Source organism: Xenopus tropicalis, chromosome 6 (genome assembly GCF_000004195.4).
Source record: "Xenopus tropicalis strain Nigerian chromosome 6, UCB_Xtro_10.0, whole genome shotgun sequence".
NCBI classification, from domain to species: domain Eukaryota; kingdom Metazoa; phylum Chordata; class Amphibia; order Anura; family Pipidae; genus Xenopus; species Xenopus tropicalis.
Genome location: NC_030682.2, coordinates 142,743,832 through 142,767,243, shown reverse-complemented (window position 1 = coordinate 142,767,243; position 23,412 = coordinate 142,743,832). Strand labels below are relative to the sequence as shown.

Genomic DNA, 23,412 nt, shown 5'->3' with positions numbered 1-23,412 from the left:
CATTCTCCAAGAACTTTTGAATGATACATTATATCCCATGCCAATGGTTTCCAATGAACCAGGACAATTACAGAAGGCAGGTGTATATACCATAATAACAAGATCTTTCTTTGTTTTATTTATCATTTTTATAGTCTAGGGCCTAATCTGGAGTAATCCTGTTGTATATACAGTGTATTTAATCCACTTTGGAAAGAATAATGTACTCATAATAAGGTGAGTCATTTGAGTAATGCCGTTTACAGGCAGCACAGCCATTGTATTGTGGTGCTATGGGACTAATATCAGCAGAAAAACTGCTTCCAACCACATAGAAAAGAATCAGACAGTAGAAAGCAATTATTTATACACTTTGTCACACCAGAAGAGGGAGATCCTATCAACACTGTATTTATTGCTGTTTGAGGTGAGGTCAAGTGGAGGAGAAGAGATATGTCCTTCTAATAAAAAAGGAAAAGTCAGCAATATAAGTAAGGCTATTGGAAGAAAGGGCAATCGTAAACCAGGTAGTTCTTCTGCACGTTATTTTTAACAGATTTTTACTACTTCTTTTCAACTGTGAATAAGTAGAATAGTTTGCATTGGTATCATTCTTCACAACTGGGCATTCTTATAACCACTTACAAGTGGAGGAAGAAGACCACGTTTAGGCAGTAGCTGGTGTCTACTAGGTAGCAATTCGGTTGTCTGTACTCACTGGGAGTGGACTCCATACTGATACTGATAAACTTCATATCATTGTCAAGATGACTATACTATTGTGTCTTAATTCCATGCGTATCTTTTTTTTTTGTAACTAATATTTTATTGAAGAGGTATTCAAATATTTGGGGGGGATACAGAAAGGAAGAGGGGGGAAGGGGTAAACATTGACATTTTAGACTGTCGTCTGATGGAGATCCAATTGGAACAATGTCATATACATAGTAAACAGGATATACTTTCCATATTCTGGTATAGTGTCTAGCTTTAAAGGAAAGTGAGAGTTGAGTGAAGGAGGGGTGAAGGAAGGGGGAAGGAAGGAAAGGTAAGGAATTTGTTGAAAAGGGCATAGGAAAAAAACCTGGGAGGATTAGGTAGGGGGGAAGGGAAAAGGGGAGGGAAACAGTAACTGTCAGCCTTATTGGTTTTAAAGATATATGTTAATCAGTCAAGAGAGTTTATGACTAGGGCATGTTAGCTTCATGAGAGTAATTCTGCACATTGTTGAGCAATTAGTTGGCGAGGCCCCTGAACACCCAAATAGACCAGATCTTTTGGAAGTTAGCGGATTTGTTTTGTATAAATGCTATTTTGTCCTCAAATCATCTGTTGCTGTTTACTCTGGCTATAATTTTGGATATAGTGGGAGGGTCTATAGTTTTCCATTTAGCTGCTATAGCTATTCGAGTGGCTGTTAGAATGTGGTTGACTAAGATCTGGGAGTATTTGGGGAGTTCAGGGAAAGGCCTCCCCAGCAGATAGGTTATTGGGTCTTTCGGTAGGACCTGGGTGGTTAGACTTGTTAGTAGACCTGCTACGTTGTCCCAAAGAGTCTGTATCTTAGGACAAGACCAGAAGATATGGTATAGGGTGCCTACGTCCTCACAAAGTCTCCAGCATGTGTTGGGGTGGTCTGGGAAGAGGGCATGGAGTCTATCTGGAGTGTAGTACCAGTGCATCAGTATCTTGTAAATGTTCTCTTTTTGTCTGGTACATGTGACCATTTTCCTGGAGTTGGCCCAGATTGCGTCCCAGTCTTCTGCGGTTGGTTGCGTTGGTAGCCAATTGGCCCATTTATTGATGTATCTATGGTTAGGTTGTTCATCTGATGGTGGGTCTAATTCCATGCGTATCTTTAACCAATAGGAGTGGACTCCATACTCATACTGATACATTTCATATCATTGTCAAGATGATTATACTATTGTGTCTTAATTCCATGCTTATCTATACCCAATAGGAGTGGACTCCATACTGATACTGATACATTTCTTATCATTGTCAAGATGATTATACTACTGGGTCTTAATTCCATGCATATCTATACCCAATAGGAGTGGACTCCATACTGATACTGATACATTTCTTATCATTGTCAAGATGACTATACTATTGTGTCTTAATTCCATGCATAGCTATACTCACTGGGAGTGGACTCCATACTGATACTGATACATTTCTTATCATTGTCAAGATGACGATACTATTGTATCTTAATTCCATGCATATCTATACTTACTGGGAGTCTACTACTGGGTGTGGACTCCAAAATGATATTTATAAACATTATATCATTGTCAAGATGACTATACTATTGTGTTTTGATTACAAGCATATGTGGGAGTGGACACCATATTGATATTTGCATGTAGTTGCCAAGATGACTACACCATTGTGTCTTGATCCCATGTATATGTGCTAATTGCATTGCATACATTACCCTTTCAGCCATTGTTAGGCATTGGTCAGCCCAGGGTGGTATTTATTACATGCTGACCTCGTCTGGTTGCAAAAACTGCAACTTGTATATTTATTAATACAACTCATGGTGAGCCGTTTAATTGGTTTGAGATTTAATGCAAAGGGAATTTGTGTGATATCTACTAAAGAGAAATGGCTAATATGGTGGCATGTTATTTTTAAACAAAACAAACAAAAAAAGGGCCAGAGAAATAAAAGATAAGGCAAGCTACTTCTCAGACTATAAAATATAAATTGTTTTCTTCGTGTGTTGCAGGTTTAAATATTAATGGTGTGTTTGGGTATTCTAGTGCCCGCTCCCCTTGTGATGGTGGCGCTCACCTTGTTCTCTAACCTCTTCCAATTGATTGGCAGGGCTCCCTGGGCTATTACTCCCTCCATTTTTTCAGCACAATTGAAATCGCCCTTCCTAAATGTCTCTATTTCTATTATTCATTATTTAGGCAGCAATGACTCGAGACTGTGCCCTGTAAACATTTGTTCTGCGCTGCATCTTAACTTGCAGACAAATTGGGTTTTTTTGGTGCCGTTAGTCCTAAAAGTCCTAAAACCAAAAAATAGGCAGTTTGCTAATTTTTTTGCTCTAGACTTTTGAACTAATCAATTTCAGATATATGAGCCCCGTTTGTTATAAGGTACCTTATTGGTTGACCAAGTTGGCAGCCCCCTGGTCAGTTTGTGGACTCTGTTATATATTGATCAGGCTCAGTATAAAGTTTGATTGGCCAAAGAGCACACTGGACTGTGAATGCAATCTGGAATTGACTGGTCTTTGTGAGCCTCTGCACTCCCCCATTATAAATATATATATAGGGCATTAAGCCATTGTATGCATTAAGCTGCCAAGCAATGCCCTCCCCTTTAAGCAAAACAGGGATTGTTTGTCCATATATTGCAATATATTCACCCAGTCTGGCCAGTCCTACACTCACTCACCCCCAGTCTGGCCTGTCCTACACTCACCCCCAGTCTGTCCTCTCCTACACTTACTCACCCCCGGTCTGGCCTGTCCTACACTCACTCACCCCCAGTCTGGCCTGTCCTACACTCGCTCATCCCCGGTCTGGCCTGTCCTACACTCACTCACCCCCGGTCTGGTCTGTCCTACACTCACTCACCCCCGGTCTGGCCAGTCCTACACTCACTCACCCCCGGTCTGGCCTGTCCTACACTCACTCACCCCCAGTCTGGCCAGTCCTACACTCACTCACCCCCAGTCTGGCCAGTCCTACACTCACTCACCCCCAGTCTGGCCAGTCCTACACTCACTCACCCCCAGTCTGGCCTGTCCTACACTCACCCCCAGTCTGTCCTCTCCTACACTTACTCACCCCCGGTCTGGCCTGTCCTACACTCACTCACCCCCAGTCTGGCCTGTCCTACACTCGCTCATCCCCGGTCTGGCCTGTCCTACACTCACTCACCCCCGGTCTGGTCTGTCCTACACTCACTCACCCCCGGTCTGGTCTGTCCTACACTCACTCACCCCCGGTCTGGCCAGTCCTACACTCACTCACCCCCGGTCTGGCCTGTCCTACACTCACTCACCCCCAGTCTGGCCAGTCCTACACTCACTCACCCCCGGTCTGGCCTGTCCTACACTCACTCACCCCCGGTCTGGCCAGTCCTACACTCACTCACCCCCGGTCTGGCCTGTCCTACACTCACTCACCCCCGGTCTGGCCTGTCCTACACTCGCTCATCCCCGGTCTGGCCTGTCCTACACTCACTCACCCCCGGTCTGGTCTGTCCTACACTCACTCACCCCCGGTCTGGCCAGTCCTACACTCACTCACCCCCGGTCTGGCCTGTCCTACACTCACTCACCCCCAGTCTGGCCAGTCCTACACTCACTCACCCCCAGTCTGGCCAGTCCTACACTCACTCACCCCCAGTCTGGCCAGTACTACACTCACTCACCCCCGGTCTGGCCAGTCCTACACTCACTCACCCCCGGTCTGGCCTGTCCTACACTCACTCACCCCCGGTCTGGCCAGTCCTACACTCACTCACCCCCGGTCTGACCTGTCCTACACTCACTCACCCCCGGTCTGGCCTGTCCTACACTCACTCACCCCTGGTCTGGCCTGTCCTACACTCACTCACCCCCGGTCTGGCCAGTCCTACACTCACTCACCCCCGGTCTGGCCAGTCCTACACTCACTCACCCCCGGTCTGGCCAGTCCTACACTCACTCACCCCCGGTCTGGCCTGTCCTACACTCACTCACCCCGGTCTGGCCTGTCCTACACTCGCTCATCCCCGGTCTGGCCTGTCCTACACTCACTCACCCCCGGTCTGGTCTGTCCTACACTCACTCACCCCCGGTCTGGCCAGTCCTACACTCACTCACCCCCGGTCTGGCCTGTCCTACACTCACTCACCCCCAGTCTGGCCAGTCCTACACTCACTCACCCCCAGTCTGGCCAGTCCTACACTCACTCACCCCCAGTCTGGCCAGTACTACACTCACTCACCCCCGGTCTGGCCAGTCCTACACTCACTCACCCCCGGTCTGGCCTGTCCTACACTCACTCACCCCCGGTCTGGCCAGTCCTACACTCACTCACCCCCGGTCTGACCTGTCCTACACTCACTCACCCCCGGTCTGGCCTGTCCTACACTCACTCACCCCTGGTCTGGCCTGTCCTACACTCACTCACCCCCGGTCTGGCCAGTCCTACACTCACTCACCCCCGGTCTGGCCAGTCCTACACTCACTCACCCCCGGTCTGGCCAGTCCTACACTCACTCACCCCCGGTCTGGCCTGTCCTACACTCACTCACCCCCGGTCTGGCCTGTCCTACACTCACTCACCCCTGGTCTGGTCTGTCCTACACTCACTCACCCCCGGTCTGGCCAGTCCTACACTCACTCACCCCCGGTCTGGCCAGTCCTACACTCACTCACCCCCGGTCTGGCCAGTCCTACACTCACTCACCCCCGGTCTGGCCAGTCCTACACTCACTCACCCCCGGTCTGGCCAGTCCTACACTCACTCTCCCCCGGTCTGGCCAGTCCTACACTCACTCACCCCGGTCTGGCCAGTCCTACACTCACTCACCCCCGGTCTGGCCTGTCCTACACTCACTCACCCCCGGTCTGACCTGTCCTACACTCACTCACCCCCGGTCTGGCCTGTCCTACACTCACTCACCCCCGGTCTGACCTGTCCTACACTCACTCACCCCCGGTCTGGCCTGTCCTACACTCACTCACCCCCGGTCTGGCCTGTCCTACACTCACTCACCCCCGGTCTGACCTGTCCTACACTCACTCACCCCCGGTCTGACCTGTCCTACACTCACTCACCCCCGGTCTGGCCTGTCCTACACTCACTCACCCCCGGTCTGACCTGTCCTACACTCACTCACCCCCGGTCTGGCCTGTGCTACACTCACTCACCCCCGGTCTGGCCTGTCCTACACTCACTCACCCCCGGTCTGGCCTGTCCTACACTCACTCACCCCCGGTCTGGCCTGTCCTACACTCACTCACCCCCGGTCTGGCCAGTCCTACACTCACTCACCCCCGGTCTGGCCTGTCCTACACTCACTCACCCCCGGTCTGGCCTGTCCTACACTCACTCACCCCCGGTCTGGCCTGTCCTACACTCACTCACCCCCGGTCTGGCCAGTCCTACACTCACTCACCCCCGGTCTGGCAAGCCCCAATTACTGGGGCTAATTTTCAGGTTTGGTATCCGGGACACAGGAAGGAATTCCCTCCCCTCTGGGGTATCAATATGGGCTAGCCTTTAATGATTTCAAAACGTTTGAGTTGGATATTAATCCACTTGAAAAAGTAAAACCTCAAACAATGGGAAATATTCACTTTCAAGAAGAAGCAAAAGGCTCGCTTGTCGATGTTCATTTCACTTACAATACAGCCAAGTAAAATGGCTTTCCTGCACTTACACGCTTTTCTTTGAACCATTTTCCATTTCCAGGAGAATAATCTCCCCCGTGCCCTACTGAGATTTGCTATTATGCCGGCTAATAGCTGAGAGCTACATTGAGCTTACACATCAAACTGTGGTGGATATTAAGCTTGCTAAGTTGTTGTTTTCCGCTGAATACTCTAATGTCCAGAGCCAGCCGCAGGAAGCCGTCAGCATCCAGGAGAAAACCATTTAGATCAGATTTGCAGGGAAAAAATACGGAATTAAAGAATATTTGCACCAAACCGTGAAGGAAAAAAGGGGAGAAAGGAGGAAATACGGAGAGAAAAGATGAAGACCAGAAAAGGAAGAGAAGGAACTCATATTCATATTATATCTTATTGAAATTACTTGATCATTTAAAGCAGTGTTTCACAACCTTTTTTTCAAGGAACCCACAAAACATTGGTTTATATACCTTGTATCTGTTGTACATGTATGGGATCCATTATCTGGAAAGCCATTACTCAGAAAGCTCTGAATTATGGAAAGGACATACCTTTTAGACTCCATTTTAATCAAATAATAATTTGGAACATTCTAGATAACGGGTTTCCAGGTAACTGATCCCCTACCTGTACTTGATCCCAACTAAGATATAATTACCCCTTATTGGGGGCAGAACAGCCCTATTGGGTTTATTTAATGGTTAAATGATTCCCTTTTCTCTGTAATAATAAAACAGTACCTGTACTTGATCCCAACTAAGATATAATTACCCCTTATTGGGGCAGAACAGCCCTATTGGGTTTATTTAATGGTTAAATGATTCCCTTTTCTCTGTAATAATAAAACAGTACCTGTACTTGATCCCAACTAAGATATAATTACCCCTTATTGGGATAATTTATTGTGTATTTTAGTAGACTTAAAGTATGGAGATCCAAATAATGGAAAGACTCCTTATCCAGAAAACCCCAGGTCCCGAGCATTGTGGATAACAGGTCCCATACCTGTAGAAGAAAATGTCACTGTATTTACAGGAGTCACAGAGACCCACCCTAACCAGTATGAAAACAATCCTCTGTCCCAACTCCTAGGCTAGGAATCCCTGATAAAGAAGCAAAATTATCAAAATTTGAACATTTAAGTTTTATGGAAAGAAAACACAGTGGCACTGATCCAGATTCAGCTCTTATACCTACTGTTTCCCTCACTACAGGGTTTTTGGGCACTAAACAGGATTAATTAGCTCCACAGCATTTTTAATATATGTAATTTCATCAACACTTCTATTTAATAATAAAGTACTGCAGAGGGCTAATTAGAATTGCATAAAAAATGAAATATTCATAAAAACTGGGCCATTGTGAAATATAGGCATTTAATAAAGGAACGCGGTATATGATGCTAATGCTAAGCACTGAATTACACTGATATATGATTCAATAAAAGCAGCCGACGCCGTCTCCACGGGAGGCACGAGCCCTATGAGGTTACTGATAGAGTGCAGGAATCATCTGATCGCTCCGTAACCGGGATGGATTTCCGTTCCGGATGTGCCGGGAACTCCTGTTCTTTGGAACCAATGGGATCTGATACTTCTTTGACCAAAAATGATTAAATATAACAAAACTCAGCTATTTATTATAGGAATTATGGGTTCAGTTTATCTGTGAATGGGGAAGACAGATAAGTTTTTTTTAAGAAGGAATCCTTGGTCAAATATCAATAGAAGATCGATGATCTATTACCATTTTATTGCCAATAGATTAGCTACATTAGTGCTAGAATTTAAGCTAGAATGCTATATTTATTCTGAAGAAAGCTTTACCATACCTGAGTAAACAGCCCTAGAATCTCCCTCTGTTTGTTTAAGATAGCAGCTGCCATTTTAGAGCAGGCAGTAACCCTCCCAACACTTTCCCCTGTCTCTGTCCCTATATATTAGGTACCTACCTAGTGCTACCAACCCCTATTTCTGTAGGGAAATGAGAGCAGGGCAGGCAGTAACCCTTTCAACACCTTCCCCTGTCTCTGCCCCTATATATTAGGTACCTACCTAGTGCTACCAACCCCTATTTCTGTAGGGAAATGAGAGCAGGGCAGGCAGTATCCCTTCCAACACTTTCCCCTGTCTCTGCCCCTATATATTAGGTACCTACCTAGTGCTACCAACCCCTATTTCTGTAGGGAAATGAGAGCAGAGCAGGCAGTAACCCTTTCAACACTTTCCCCTGTCTCTGCACCTATATATTAGGTACCTACCTAGTGCTACCAACCCCTATTTCTGTAGGGAAATGAGAGCAGAGCAGGCAGTAACCCTTTCAACACTTTCCCCTGTCTCTGCACCTATATATTAGGTACCTACCTAGTGCTACCAACCCCTATTTCTGTAGGGAAATGAGAGCAGAGCAGGCAGTAACCCTCCCAACACTTTCCCCTGTCTCTGCCCTATTTTATTAGGTACCTACCTAGTGCTACCAACCCCTATTTCTGTAGGGAAATGAGAGAGTGCAGGCAGTAACCCTTTCAACAGTTTCCCCTCTCTCTGCCCCTATATATTAGGTACTTATCTCTAATATGAAGCCTCTTGTGGATTTGCAGTGAATTTACTCATTTCGCCATTGCTGAATTGTTTAGTGATTTTCCACCAAAATTTGCCACAGAAAAATTAATCGCATGTCAAAAAAAAGTTGCATCAAAATGGACGTGGTTGGGTCAAAATAGGCAAAATCACATCAAAATAGGCGCTTGTGACAAAATAAGATGTGGACGTCGAAAAAAGATTCGAGTAACAAAAAAATCACGTGACAAAACACGTTTCGCGGATTTTTCTGGGTTTCGCAAATTTTCTTGTTGTTTTGAGAATTTTACGTTGAAGTGAAAAGCGTCATTTACGCTCTTCACTAGCAACTGCGACTCACTCAGCGAACTTTTGCCACATTTTAAATTTTTGCGGGCATTTCATGAAAAAATTCACCAATGGTAAAATGTGGAGTTTCACAGCGAATCCATGCCTGGCGAAACATTTGGCTCATCACTAATGCTGAGATACCGTCCAATCATTTAGCAGAAAAAAACTGATCTCTATATAAGTAACAAAGACAACAAACATCATTATTGTCCAGCACTCGGGGTTAATAGCGAGCTATGTGTGAATCAGCTGGGGGGGGGGGGGGGGCACGTCAGTATCATAATAAATTCCTGGGCCAAAGTATTTAAAAAAAAACAAAAAACCCTTGTCACTTCTTCATCCCGTCGGCTGATTGATAAACGCTCATTGCCTTGCGCTGAATAAAGAGCCGCCGCAAATGGTAAAATAATAGGATATCCCCGAGCGATCTCCAGCTTTCATCTGTTTTAATGACGATCCTGTTGGGCAATTACAATTTTTTGGAAGGGCAAATGTTTGCTAATGTGTCTGGAAATGTATCCGGAACACTTTCTGCTGCCGGATAAAAATATCACCGTTGGTGCGGGGCTGAGCGAGAAAAATGTGAATGATATTTACTGAGGCTTGATGGGAGGCGCACTCGGCACTCGTTATACAGTGATTGACTCCGTCATTATTACCCTCTTCCTTTGCTGAGAAGAACATACTGAAAACTGTCTCTTGGCCAGAATGGGAGGTCTACAGACCATGATAAACTTCTTCTCCGGTGGCAATCTTGGTACCGGCCATGAAAACGGATAAAGCCCATCATTGTGAGAGTTGAGCATTTCAATGTTATTCTAAGTGCTTTCATTTAGGGACAGTAGGATATTATAAGGCCGTTAAATAATCCCTTTACTGAATCTAGTGGCTAACGGGATGCCAAAAGGCTGTGCACAATATCAGACGCTTCTCCAAGCTCTTGGGCTTTATCTTTTTGAAGCCCCTCAATCTGTTGGTGTTTTTTAGTGATTATTATTATTAACATTTATTTATAAAGCGCCAACATATCCCGCAGCGCTGTACAATAAGTGGGTTACATACATTGGACATACAAAGTAACATATAAAGCAATCAATAACCGATACAGGAGGGGAAGAGAGCCCTGCCCAAAAGAGCTTACAATCTACAAGGAGAAAGGGTTGAGACACAAGGTGTGGGAATGGGCATGACCAGAGAGGTGGGGCACAGGGTGTTGCTAAACTAGATTAGGGTAAGCTTCTCTGAATAAATGTGTTTTTAGAGATCTCTTGAAGGCAGAGAGATTGGGAGAAAGTCTGATAGTTTGTGGGAGCGAATTCCAGAGAAGGGGGGCAGCCCTTGCAAAGTCTTGAAGTGATGCTCAATAACTGATGTAACTGATTGACCCAGCTACATATTGTCCTCCCATATGTAACTGGGGTGTCTGAAAAACGTGTCTGCTTTAACAGCAACTGGTTTACCCAAAAGACCCAATCCCAAAGCAAAAGAAGTGTAACATGGTGTATGCAGTGCAGTGAGGAGTGCTCTGACTTGTATGTGGGAGAAACCAAACAACAGATACACCAGGGTATGGCGCAGCTCCTCTGGTCAGGACTCAGCCAAGTACCTACATCTAAAGCAGTGATCCCCAACCAACATGTTCCTCCCCAACCTCTTGGATGTTGCACCCAGTGGCCACAAAGCAGGTGCTTATTTTTGAATTTCTGGTAAGGAGAAAAGTTTTGGTTGCATAAGAACCAAGTATAATGCCAAACAATAGCCAATTATAGCTCTTATTGGCACCCCAGGAACCATTTTAATGCTTGTGTTGCTCCCCAACACTTTTTCCCTTTAAATGTGGCTCAACTGTATAAAAGGTTGGGGAGATTGTAAGCTCTTTAGGGCGGGGCCCTCTTCACCTCTTGTATCGGTTATTGATTGCTTTATATGTTACTCTGTATGTCCAATGTATGTAACCCACTTATTGTACAGCGCTGCGGAATATGTTGGCGCTTTATAAATAAATGGTAATGTAATGTAATGTAATGGATCCCTGATCTAAAGGATAAAGGACACACATTTGAAGACTGCCAAGTCCAGATTCTAGACAGGGAGAATGACTAGTGCAAAAGAGGCCATATATGTGAAAACAGAAAACCCAACATCTATTGTCTGCCACATACAGTGCTGTTTTGGCACCTCTCCCTGGATGGTTTAATAACACCTCAAAGCTCCAATCATGCTAATACAATTAACACCTCACCTTCATGAGATCCCTGGCCCCATGCTGGTTATGATAAACAGATTATTTTGAGGATTATCTCCAATGTTGGACTGAGGCCAAACAGCATAAACACCCAAAGAAAATCAGTGAAAATGCTTGAATGAAATGTATGAATGGTGTATGGCAGGGGTGGGCAAACTACGGTCCATGGGCCACGTCCAGCCCATTCAGCTTTTTAATCCAACCCACTGACTCCACAAGTCTCATCACGCGAGGCTTGGACTGGCGAGTGGAGGCGGTATAACGCTGGCCCGGCCCATCTGTTGGCCCCTGAGCCAACAAGTTTGCCCACCCCTGGTGTATGCAGTGCACCCCCAAAACTGAGTTTTTTCTGGGTAAATATCATTGAGCATTTAGGGCACTTTGCAGCATTGAAACAAGCAAGGAGGTCACCCAGTGGGCTTGATCTCTGCCCCGCCACAACAGAGCAACATTTTGGCCATTTTTCTATCATCTGTTTTATAGTGTTTCCATATCTGAGCTGAATACTGTATTTCACTGTAGAGAAACATATTTCAATAGAATTCACGATATGATATCTTTCCATACAGATAATTTTTATGGGACACAAATTAAATTGCTTTGGTGCAGTCGCAGTAGCCTATAGCTTTAGGATAATCATCTGCAGCATTTCATTTTGTCAGTATATATCTATTGCCTTACTAAATTTTGAGCAAAGAGACCCTGTGTGGTACTGTGAGATGATTATTGTTATTTAACATGCTGTGTGAAAATAATCCAGACAGGCAATAAAACAACAAGCCAATTTCTTCTTTATTCTGAGCTTTGCTAATGAGGAAACACAAGGTAGAAGTTGGAGGATTGCCTCTTTGTTCTGCTAGGCCAGTGATCCCCAACCAGTGGCTCAGGGACAACATGTTGCTCCCCAACCCCTTGGGTGTTGCTCTCAGTGCCCCCAAACTAGGGAGTTATTTTTGAATTCCTGACTTGGGGGCAAGTTTTGGTTGAATAAAAACAAGACTTACTACCAAATAAAGCCCCTGTAAGCTGATAGTGTGCATAGAGGCCCCTAATAGCCAATCACAGCCCTTATTTGGCTCCTCCATGAACTTTTATGGTGCTTGTGTTGCTCCCCAAGTCTTTTTACATTTGACTGTGGCTCCCGAGTAAGAAAGGTTGGGGGCCCCTGTGCTAGATGGTCCTACAGAGCAATAAGTTTTGACTCATGAGGATCAGTTTTGCCTTTTTCTGCAATTTCATAAAAGTGGCTCTGTTACCTGAAATCAAGGTGTTCAGAATGGTAGAGTTGGATATTTATTTGAATTCTTTAAAAAAAGTTATATTTCCATATAGTAATACGTTTCAATGTAAACTAGGGATGCACCAAACCCACTTTTTTGGGTTCTGCCGAACCCACCCTGATGGATTCAGCCAAAGAGAATATAAAGGGCACCTATCAACATGAAATTGTTTCCTCTGCCATCAGTTTGGTCTAATAAAGCTTGCCCCCACTGCCATGTTATTTAGGGTAAATAATGAGTGTGCTCATTGCTCATTGCTGCTCATGTTGTAGGGTCGACTCCCCACCCTACATCACATACATGCACCTACACAACACAACATACATGCACCTACACAACACAACATACATGCACATACACAACACAACATACATGCACATACACAACATAACATACATGCACATACACAACACAACATACATGCACCTACACAACACAACATACATGCACATACACAACATACATGCACATACACAACACAACATACACGCACATACACAACACAACATACATGCACATACACAACACAACATACATGCACATACACAACATACATGCACATACACAACATACATGCACATACACAACACAACATACATGCACATACACAACACAACATACATGCACATACACAACATAACATACATGCACATACACAACACAACATACATGCACATACACAACACAACATACATGCACCTACACAACACAACATACATGCACATACACAACATACATGCACATACACAACACAACATACACGCACATACACAACACAACATACATGCACATACACAACACAACATACATGCACCTACACAACATACATGCACCTACACAACATACATGCACCTACACAACACAACATACATGCACCTACACAACATACATGCACCTACACAACATACATGCACCTACACAACACAACATACATGCACCTACACAACACAACATACACGCACATACACAACACAACACAACATACATGCACATACACAACACAACATACATGCACCTACACAACATACATGCACCTACACAACATACATGCACCTACACAACACAACATACATGCACCTACACAACACAACATACATGCACCTACACAACACAACATACATGCACCTACACAACACAACATACATGCACAACATGGCTGCCTTCTCTTTTAAAGAGACATTTATTTTTACATTGTTAGACATTTATCATCAAGAAATATCAGAAAGGTGAGCACCGTGGGGAAAATACAAACAAAGCGCATTAAAACCCAAAGAAAATGTAATAAAACAATGGTTACATACTGTATTCTTTACAAGGTATATATATTTTTATGTCTAGTTTTTATTTTAGACGTTCTATCTGGGCTTGTGATGTCAAACCCAATGCTATGTTTAATAAATAAAAGATACTATTAAAAAAGCCTTGAAAAGGCACAGTACACTGTGATACATTATAGTGATCTTCCTACTGTCAGTCATCACACTGTTTTGATATATATTCTGTGACAGCCCTGTCCCTTGGGATCCCATTTCTTGGGGTTAAGGTTTAAGTCTGTCTGTGTTGAGAGGAAATCAAGACTTTTCTCTGTAGGTCACGACCATCATTCCGCTTGATGTATAACAAGGTAAAACTGTCTTTGGAAGAAGAACATTCACCGGAGTTGAGATGCTGATGGAATGGGGGTTTCACTCTCCAAAGCTGATGTATAGAATATAGACCACACTGACAGATGAAAGTTGGTTTTTCTATAGAATTTGGAATAATATATAAATGTACGACTTTGTACAGGTATAGGACCCGTTATCCAGAATACTTGGGACCAAGGGATAAGGGGTCTTTCTGTAGTTTGGATCTTCATACCTTAAGTCAACTAAAAAATCAATAAAACATTAATTAAACCCAATAGGGCTGTTCTGCCCCCAATAAGGGGTAATTATATCTTAGTTGGGATCAAGTACAGGTACTGTTTTATTATTACAGAGAAAAGGGAATCATTTAACCATTAAATAATCCCAATAGGGCTGTTCTGCCCCAATAAGGGGTAATTATATCTTAGTTGGGATCAAGTACAGGTACTGTTTTATTATTACAGAGAAAAGGGAATCATTTAACCATTAAATAAACCTAATAGGGCTGTTCTGCCCCCAATAAGGGGTAATTATATCTTAGTTGGGATCAAGTACAGGTACTGTTTTATTATTACAGAGAAAAGGGAATCATTTAACCATTAAATAAACCCAATAGGACTGTTCTGCCCCCAATAAGGGGTAATTATATCTTAGTTGGGATCAAATACAAAGCAATGTTTTATTTTTACAGAGAAAAATGTAATCAATTATCAAAAGTCTGAATTATTTGATAAAAATGGAGTCTATGGGAGACAGGCTTTCCGTAATTCAGAGCTTTCTGGATATTGGGTTTCTGGATAACGAATCCCATACCTGTACATGAATTTATTTTATACCCTCTATGTAAGAAATTATTCTTAGAGCAAATGTATTCTTGATGCAACCTTTAGTTTAGGGTGAAATTCATTGTATATATGTTTATACCCTTTTTTCTACTTGTTCTGACAAATTGTTTTCTTATTATGGATTTAGGGGCTGAAGTTTTATCAACGACCGACAGAACGAAGGGGGAAATGTATCAACACTGCCATTTGAGGTTTTTTTCGTGGTAAGAAATTACAGTCATGATTATTTGCAAATCGGAGTTCCAAAACTAAAATATTTGAGATTTAGAAAGTAGTGATGAGCTAATTTCTTTACCAGGCATGGATTCGCAGAGAATTTCCACATTTTGCCATCGGCGAATTGGTTTGTGAAACTCCCATGAAAATTTGATGCAAAAAAATTTGTCATGGTTGCATCAAAATAGGCGCATCAAAGTAGGCATGGTTTGTGTCAAGTTGGGCGTAGTCACGTTTAAATGGGCACAGTCAAGCAACACCCACATTTTGTTAATTTTTCTCCTTTTCGCAAATTTTTCCGTAATTTCGAGATTTTTTTGTCGACGCAAATTGCATTATAAGTTGGCCTTGTTTGATGGCTTACTTTTAGAAAAGCCAGACTCAAATAATGGTTTCACTGGGGATTGAACCAAGGACCTTCTGCGTGTAAAGCAGACGTGATGACCACTACACTATGAAACCTTGCCTTGGACCAAGCCCGACACAGTGTTTACCAATTTTTTCACTTTCCAATCACTAACAAAGAGATGGTTTCCAGGTTAGTTTTTCCAATCTAAATGTGTAGACGTCATTGTGTTTCTCGTGCCACTAGATTTTTAAAACTACCCAATAGACATGTGGACCATTTGTGTGCTCAGCTTAAGTTATATGTATTTCCCCAGCCTGATGAATGACAGGTGCACTGTAGTGATGGGCGAAATGTTTTGCCAGGCATGGATTCACAGCGAATTTCCGTGGTTCGCCATTGGCGGATTGTTTCGCGAAACTGATGAAAAAATTTGCTGCGGAAAAATGCGCCGCACATATAAAAATTTTCGCCGGCGTCAAAAAAGAATGGCCACGGGTGACGAAATAATAGCCGCGCGTCTAAATAATAGCCACGCGGCACATAATAGCCGCGAGCGATGAAATAATTGCCCGCACGACAAAATAATACCCCCGGGCGACGAAATAATAGTCGCGGGCGATGAAATAATAGCAGCGAGCGACAAAATAATTGCCCGGGCGACAAAATAATAGCCGCGGGCGTCAAAAAAGAATGGCCACGGGTGACGAAATAATAGCCGCGCGACAAAATAATAGCCGCGGGCGACAAAACAATAGCCGCGCGCCAAAATAATAGCCGCGGGCGACAAAACAATAGCCGCGCAACAAAATAATAGCCGCGGGCAACGAAACAATAGCCGCGCGACAAAATAATAGCCGCGGGCGACAAATTTTTTTTGTTGCGCGACATTTTTGCCGTTTCGCGAATTTTTCGCCGTTTCGTGGATCTTTTGAAAGATGCGCGAATTTTCCGGCGAAGCAAAACGGAACAGATTCGCTAATCACTAGTGCACTGTGGTATATACAATACTTCAGTCTTCAGCGCTCTTAATAATGTTCCAATAGAGTGAAGTCGTGTGTTTGTGATCCTGCAGCTCCTCTTCAAAATAACCCCTTTGACTGGGTCCCAGAAGCTTTCAGAAATGTGTAGTGGGAGCGCATATATGTAAAATAAAACAACTAATAGTGCAATACCGTTTTGAACATTTGATTCAAGATAAATCCAATCACCAAAAGTGTGTGATGTAAGTATTAATATATAAAACCCCCGTGTGTAGTGATTCAAAAGGCTCACCAGATTGCGATAACTTCAAGCTCAACAGCAGATATTCGAGAATGGGATGTAACCGAGTCCTCAATTTAGGCAGAGAAAGGAGAAAAACGGCAAATAGTGTAACATAATTTATTACATAAATTCTGCTAAAAATAGGCTACTTACAGGATGTAGAGTGTAAACAGGTACATAAAAAACTCAACGCGTTTCGCGTACTGCGGTACGCTTCCTCAGGTGTAGAGATGTAGCGAACTGTTCGCCGGCGAACTAATTCGCGTGAACATCGGGTGTTCGCAAGTTTGCGAACTTTTTGCGCATGTTCACAATTTGGGTTCGCGTGGCGTTCTTCCGCTGCGTTTTTTCTCGGCCTAAAAACGCCGCACAAGCCACACATGGTGTTTTTCAGCCTAGTTCTGGTGACGTAAGCAAATCCTGTTTCCATGGTGCTAATAGTGCAAAATAGCAAAAAACGCTGCGTATTTCCGCTAGGTCTGCCAGCTGCCTTTGCGTATACATAGGAATAGCTTGCGTTTTTACGCAACGCTGTGTCTACAACGTATTTTTCAGATACATTTTTGCCCTTGATCCCCCCCCTGCATGTCACTGCCCAGGTCGTGGCACCCTTTAAACAACTTTAAAATCAGTTTTCTGGCAGAAATGGCTTTTCTAGGTTTTAAAGTTCGCCTTCCCATTGAAGTCTATGGGGTTCGCAAAGTTCGCGAACTTTCGCACTTTTTGGCGTAAGTTCGCAAACTTTTTTTGTGAGGTTCACTACATCCCTACTCCTAGGAGTAAAGTGGGGCTCATAACCCTAGAACCTCTTTAAATAGTGTTGTGATGTGGGGTTGATGCCATTCCCCATGTGTAAAAGATTTGTCTGCCGTCTATGACGTCACCTAATGTGCGTCCATTAATCCATCTGCCTGGTTAATTCAAGAGAATAAGTGCACTATCGCACAAAACAGATCTAAAACCAATCAGTGCACTATCGCATATAAGAAGCTATAGGGAATAGTTAAATATTTGCTAATGAGAGTAAGGAGGCGCATATCTAGAAGTGGTCGCGCGTTGCCTAGGCAACGCATGTAGCGCTATCATGTATTGGCTCGCTAATGCGAAGAAGATAGAGGAGATGTGTCAGGTTGAAAGTAAATATGGCAGCTTTGCCTTTTCTGGTGGCAACCGGGGACTGAACCCAGGACCGTCTGTGTGTAAAGCAGACGTGATGACCACTATACTACGAAACTACAGGCTGGACTTATCTCAACAGTGTTTGCCAGACCTTTAACTTTCCTATTTCCATTTCGCAAATTTTTCGCTAGTTTCGTTAATTCTCCGCGAACTTTCCACCGTTTGCCAAATTTTTCTGTAGTTTCAAGATTTGTTTGGCGACGCAAAATGTGAAAGATTCGCTCATCACTACTAGAACGCAAAAAAAACTAGAAAACTCAGTTATAAATAATTGGCAGCTAAAGCCTAGTGAGTTTATGTAGAGGTCCAAGAGAATTGGGTTTTCAAAATTGAGCTATTTTAAAATTCCAGTTTCCAAGAATTAGTTTAAATTTCTTAGACTCAAACAATTAAGCAAAGAATGTGGTTTCACTGCATATTTCCACTTCCATATTTCAATTTTTTCATAAATAAGCACACATTCGAAAATTTGAATTTTTTCATATCCCAAAAAACTTTGCACGATTATTTTTTTAAAAGAATGCAAATTCGGGAAAAAAAATTGAATACAAAAATGAATGCATTTGCCCCCAAAATGCAGCACTCAGTGTAAGTATAGTGAAAGTAAGGAGAACCGTGATTGCTCAACTGGATTTCCAATGGGGAATGAATGCCCCTGTTTTTCATGGCAGTTGGTCTTCTTTTATCAGAAATGATCCTGTTGAAAAATAAAAATATTTGTATTTTGAGCTGTCTTAACTTTTTTTGTACTATGGATAATGGATAATTTTACTGTTTGTAGGACATTATATACCTTTAGGGATGTAGCGAACCTCAAAAGAAAAGTTTGCGAACCCGTTCGCGAACTTCCGCCAAAAAGTGCGAAAGTTCGCAAACTTTGCGAACCCCATAGACTTCAATGGGAAGGCGAACTTTAAAACCTAGAAAAGCCGTTTCTGGCCAGAAAACTGATTTTAAAGTTCTTTAAAGAGTGCCACGACCTGGACAGGGGCATGCAGGAGGGGGATCAAGGGCAAAAACTTCTCTGAAAAATACTTTGTTGACACAGCGTTGCGTTTTGTGCTGTAAGGCTGATGCCACACGTGGCGTTTTTCCGCTGCGTTTTTTCTAATCCTCTCGCCCGATATCATCATCCATAGAAATAGCTTGAAAAGACTCGAAGAAAACCACACAATGCGGAAATACGCTAGAAAACGCCTTAGCACCTAGCGGAAATACGCAGCGTTTTTTGCTATTTCGCACTATTAGCACCATGGAAACGGGATTTGCTTACGTCACCAGTACTAGGCTGAAAAACGCCATAGTCAGAGGCTGTGTGGCTTGTGCGACGTTTTTAGGCCGAGAAAAAACGCAGCGGAAAAATGCCACGTGTGGCATCAGCCTAAGGCGAACCCAAAATTGCGAACATCGCTAAAAGTTCGCGAACACCCAATGTTCGCGCGAATTAGTTCGCTGGTGAACAGTTTGCTACATCTCTATATACCTTGGGCATAAATCAATATCAAGGAATGTGATTTGGCTGCATTCGAGAAAATTAGGCCAATTTACGATTTTCAATAAATTCAAAATCTAGTTCTTAAAATTCAAGCTACCAATATTTATCAAATGAAAAATGTGAAAATTTTGAATTACTGCTTCATCGCAAACGGTACTCCTGTATAGTGATGAGCAAATGTTTTTGCCAGGCATGGATTTGCAGCAACCTTCTGCATTTCGCCATTGGCAAATTGTTTGGCAAAACGTGATTGAACATTTGCCATGAAAAATTAGTTGTGTGTCATAAAAAGGCGTGATTGCATCAAAATAGGCAAAATTGGGTGTGGTCGCCGCAAAATGGGCAATGTCGCTTCAAAATAAGCGTGGTCATGACAAAAAAAGACAAAAAAGTAGTGCAACAAAAGTAGCGTTTCACTAATTTTCCGCCATTTCGAGAATTTTCCTGTTATTTCACTGATTTTTTGCCGAAACGAGACAGGTTGGCTCATCACTACTCCTGTACCCATGGTCAGTGAGGCCTCATAGGTTTGCCAGATGGTATCAAATTCAGGATAGAATACAGGTTGGCAGGGGCCAAACAATCCTGTGGAGGGCACAGCCAGCATAATTTTTGTCAAGTGATCTGTTAAAAAAAAATAAATTGCAATTTGCCCAAAATCTTATTCTATTTGAGATTTATTTTGTCCCCCCACTGCTCAATGCAATCTGCAAGTATTGTTACATAAATATGTAGTGATGAGCGAATCTGTCCCGTTTCGCCATAAAAATCACGAAACGGCAAGAAAATTTGCAAAATGCATTTGTTGCGTGATTTTTTTGTCACCTGTGTCTTTTTTGTCACCCACGCCCTTTTATGGTTGCCCACGTCTTTAATTCTGTAGCCCGCACCATTTTTACGTGACCGCGCCCAATTTGAAGCAACCGTGCCCAATTTTGACACCACTACACCCAATTTTATAGGTTTGTTGGCCATTCAGTGAGTGTCAAGAAACAGTAAAAGACTGGTGGTCGCTTTGGGCAAATCAAACATCTGCCTCAAATAAATGTCTTAAATAATTTTGCATGGATCACATTTATGGCAGTTTCGTAAGATGACTGCATATAGATTCTCAGAATTCAATTTCATTTCTGCCTATCTGAGGAAATACGGCAGGCTGTTCCGAGATAAGACTATTTTGATGCAGGAATAAATTCTGCCTTCACAGCTTGTACTTAAATTCTTTAGCCTTTTTGAAGGGAAAAAAAAGACAAGATAAAACATTATTTGTTATTTTGGACGATTACCTTCCATAACCACCATAGGAACTTTTTTCGCCAAAACTATGTTCCTCTCCATAATCTTTCCTTTCTACTCAGTAAAAATGTAGAGGAGGTAAAGGGGCAGTAAAAAGAAGAGAAAAAGAGCCTCCATGGGACACAGAGGGACACAGATAGTTCCATAGTGGGATAAACTTTATCAGATCTCCCTGATGAGTAACTTCAAACATAACAAAAATAGCCAATTGGAAATCGACTGAATCTCAATCCTACTAATCCCAGATTTGGTGCATTAATTTACAAAACAACCCAATAGATATCTGGACATTTTCCATGGTCGGCTTCATTTATATACAATATATTTAATGTTGTATACAAGGTGCAGCTTTGATATTTGTATGTCAACTTTGCTTCATTTGTTAGCCATGGTTCATGGCTTAATTTAGTAAAAGTCACACTCAATTGACAGTTTTCTTGGTGATGGAACCCAGGACCTTCTGCGTGTAAAGCAGACGTAATGACCACTACACTATGAAACCGCGCCTTGGACCAACCCCGACACAGTGTTTGCCAATTTTTTTCACTTTTCTATCACAACAAAAAGATGGTTTCCAGGTTAGTTGTTCCAATCAAATTTGAAGATGTCGCGTTTCTCGCTCCACTGGATTTTTAAAACTACCCAATAGACATCTGGGCAATTTGTGTGATCAGCTTAAGTTATATGTATTTCCCCAGCCTGATGAATGACAGGGTTGAAGGTATATATGGCAGCTTTACCTCTGCAGGTGGCTGCTGTTTAAATAGACAAAAACAATGAAAGGTGGGGTCACTGGGGATTGAACCCAGGACCATCTGCGTGTAAAGCAGACGTGATGACCACTACACTATGAAACCACAGGCTGCTTTTTCCACAACCACGTTTGCCAGACGTTTAACTTTCCTATCAGTAATGAAACCATGGATTACAAGGGAGGTTTTCCAAACCAAACACAAACACGCCAATGCAGTCCTTGCTCTTGATATTCAAAACTTCCCAGTAGATATATGGACCATTATCAGACACATATGAATGGGGAAACCTCACCTTGGCAGACATTCCAACAGTGCTTGTTTGCCCGGATTTCACTTTATAATCACAAATTAAACTGTGGTTTTCATGTTACAGTTTCCACTTAAACATGAACACGTCAATATGTTTCTTGCTCAGTTGTCTTCTTACAACCACGCAATACATATCTGGAAAATCTGCATGGTCAGCGTAAGTCATATATATTTCCCCAACATGATGAATGATAGGGTTTCAGTTGAATATGACGCGCAGCCTTGATTTTTGCCTTATGAGTTGGCCTTGTTTGATGGCTTACTTTCAGAAAAGCCAAACTCAAATAATGGTTTCACTGGGGATTGAACCCAGGACCTTCTGCGTGTAAAGCAGACGTGATGACCACTACACTATGAAACCTCACCTTGGACCATGTTCTACACAATGTTTGCCAATTTTTTCACTTTCCATTTACTAACAAAAAGATTGTTTCCAGGTTAGTTTTTCAATCTAAATTTGAGAATGTCATTGTGTTTCTCGCGCCACTGGATTTTTAAAACTACCCAATAGACATGTGTACATATTGTGTGCTCATCTTAAGTTATATGTATTTCCCCAGCCTGATGAATGACAGGGTTTAAGGTATATATTGCAGCTTTGCCTCTTCAGGTGGCTGCTGTTTAAATAGACAAACCCAACACATGGTTTCACTGGGGATTGAACCGAGAACCTACTGCGTGTAAAGCAGACACGATGACTACTACACTATGAATTCACGGGCTGTGTTTAACCCAACACTGTTTGTCAGACTTTTAACTTTCCTATCAGTAATAAAACCATGGATTTACAAGTGAAGTTTTCCAAACCAAACACAAACACGCCAATGCAGTCCTCGCTCAAGATTTTCAAAATTTCCCAGAAGATATATGGACCATTTTTGGACACATATCGTTGGGAAACCTCACCCTGGGAGACATTCCAACAGTGCTTGTTTGCCCGGTTTTTCACTTTACAATCACAAATGAAACTGTGGTTTTCATGTTACTTTTTCCACTTTAAACATGAACACGCCAATGTGTTTCTTGCTCAGTTGTCTTCTTACAACCACGCAATACATATCTGGAAAATTTGCATGGTCAGCGTCAGTCATATATATTTTCCCAGCCTGATGTATGATAGAGTTTCAGTTGTATATGATGCACAGCCTTGATTTTTGCCTTATAAGTTGGCCTTGTTTGATGGCTTACTTTTAGAAAAGCCAGACTCAAACAAAGGTTTCACTGGGGATTGAACCCAGGACCTTCTGCGTGTAAAGCAGACGGGATGACCACTACACTATGAAAGCTCACC

General features: G+C 42.9%; 2 non-coding genes across 2 annotated transcripts; both read right to left on the bottom strand.

Moving 5' to 3' along the window:
* Positions 1-15,864: 15,864 nt before the first annotated feature.
* On the bottom strand, positions 15,865-15,937 carry trnav-uac. Its single transcript has one exon. It is a non-coding gene; the product is annotated as a tRNA-Val (tRNA).
* Positions 15,938-22,409: 6,472 nt separating this feature from the next.
* trnav-uac lies at positions 22,410-22,482 on the bottom strand. Its single transcript has one exon. It is a non-coding gene; the product is annotated as a tRNA-Val (tRNA).
* Between the last annotated feature and the right edge of the window lie 930 nt (positions 22,483-23,412).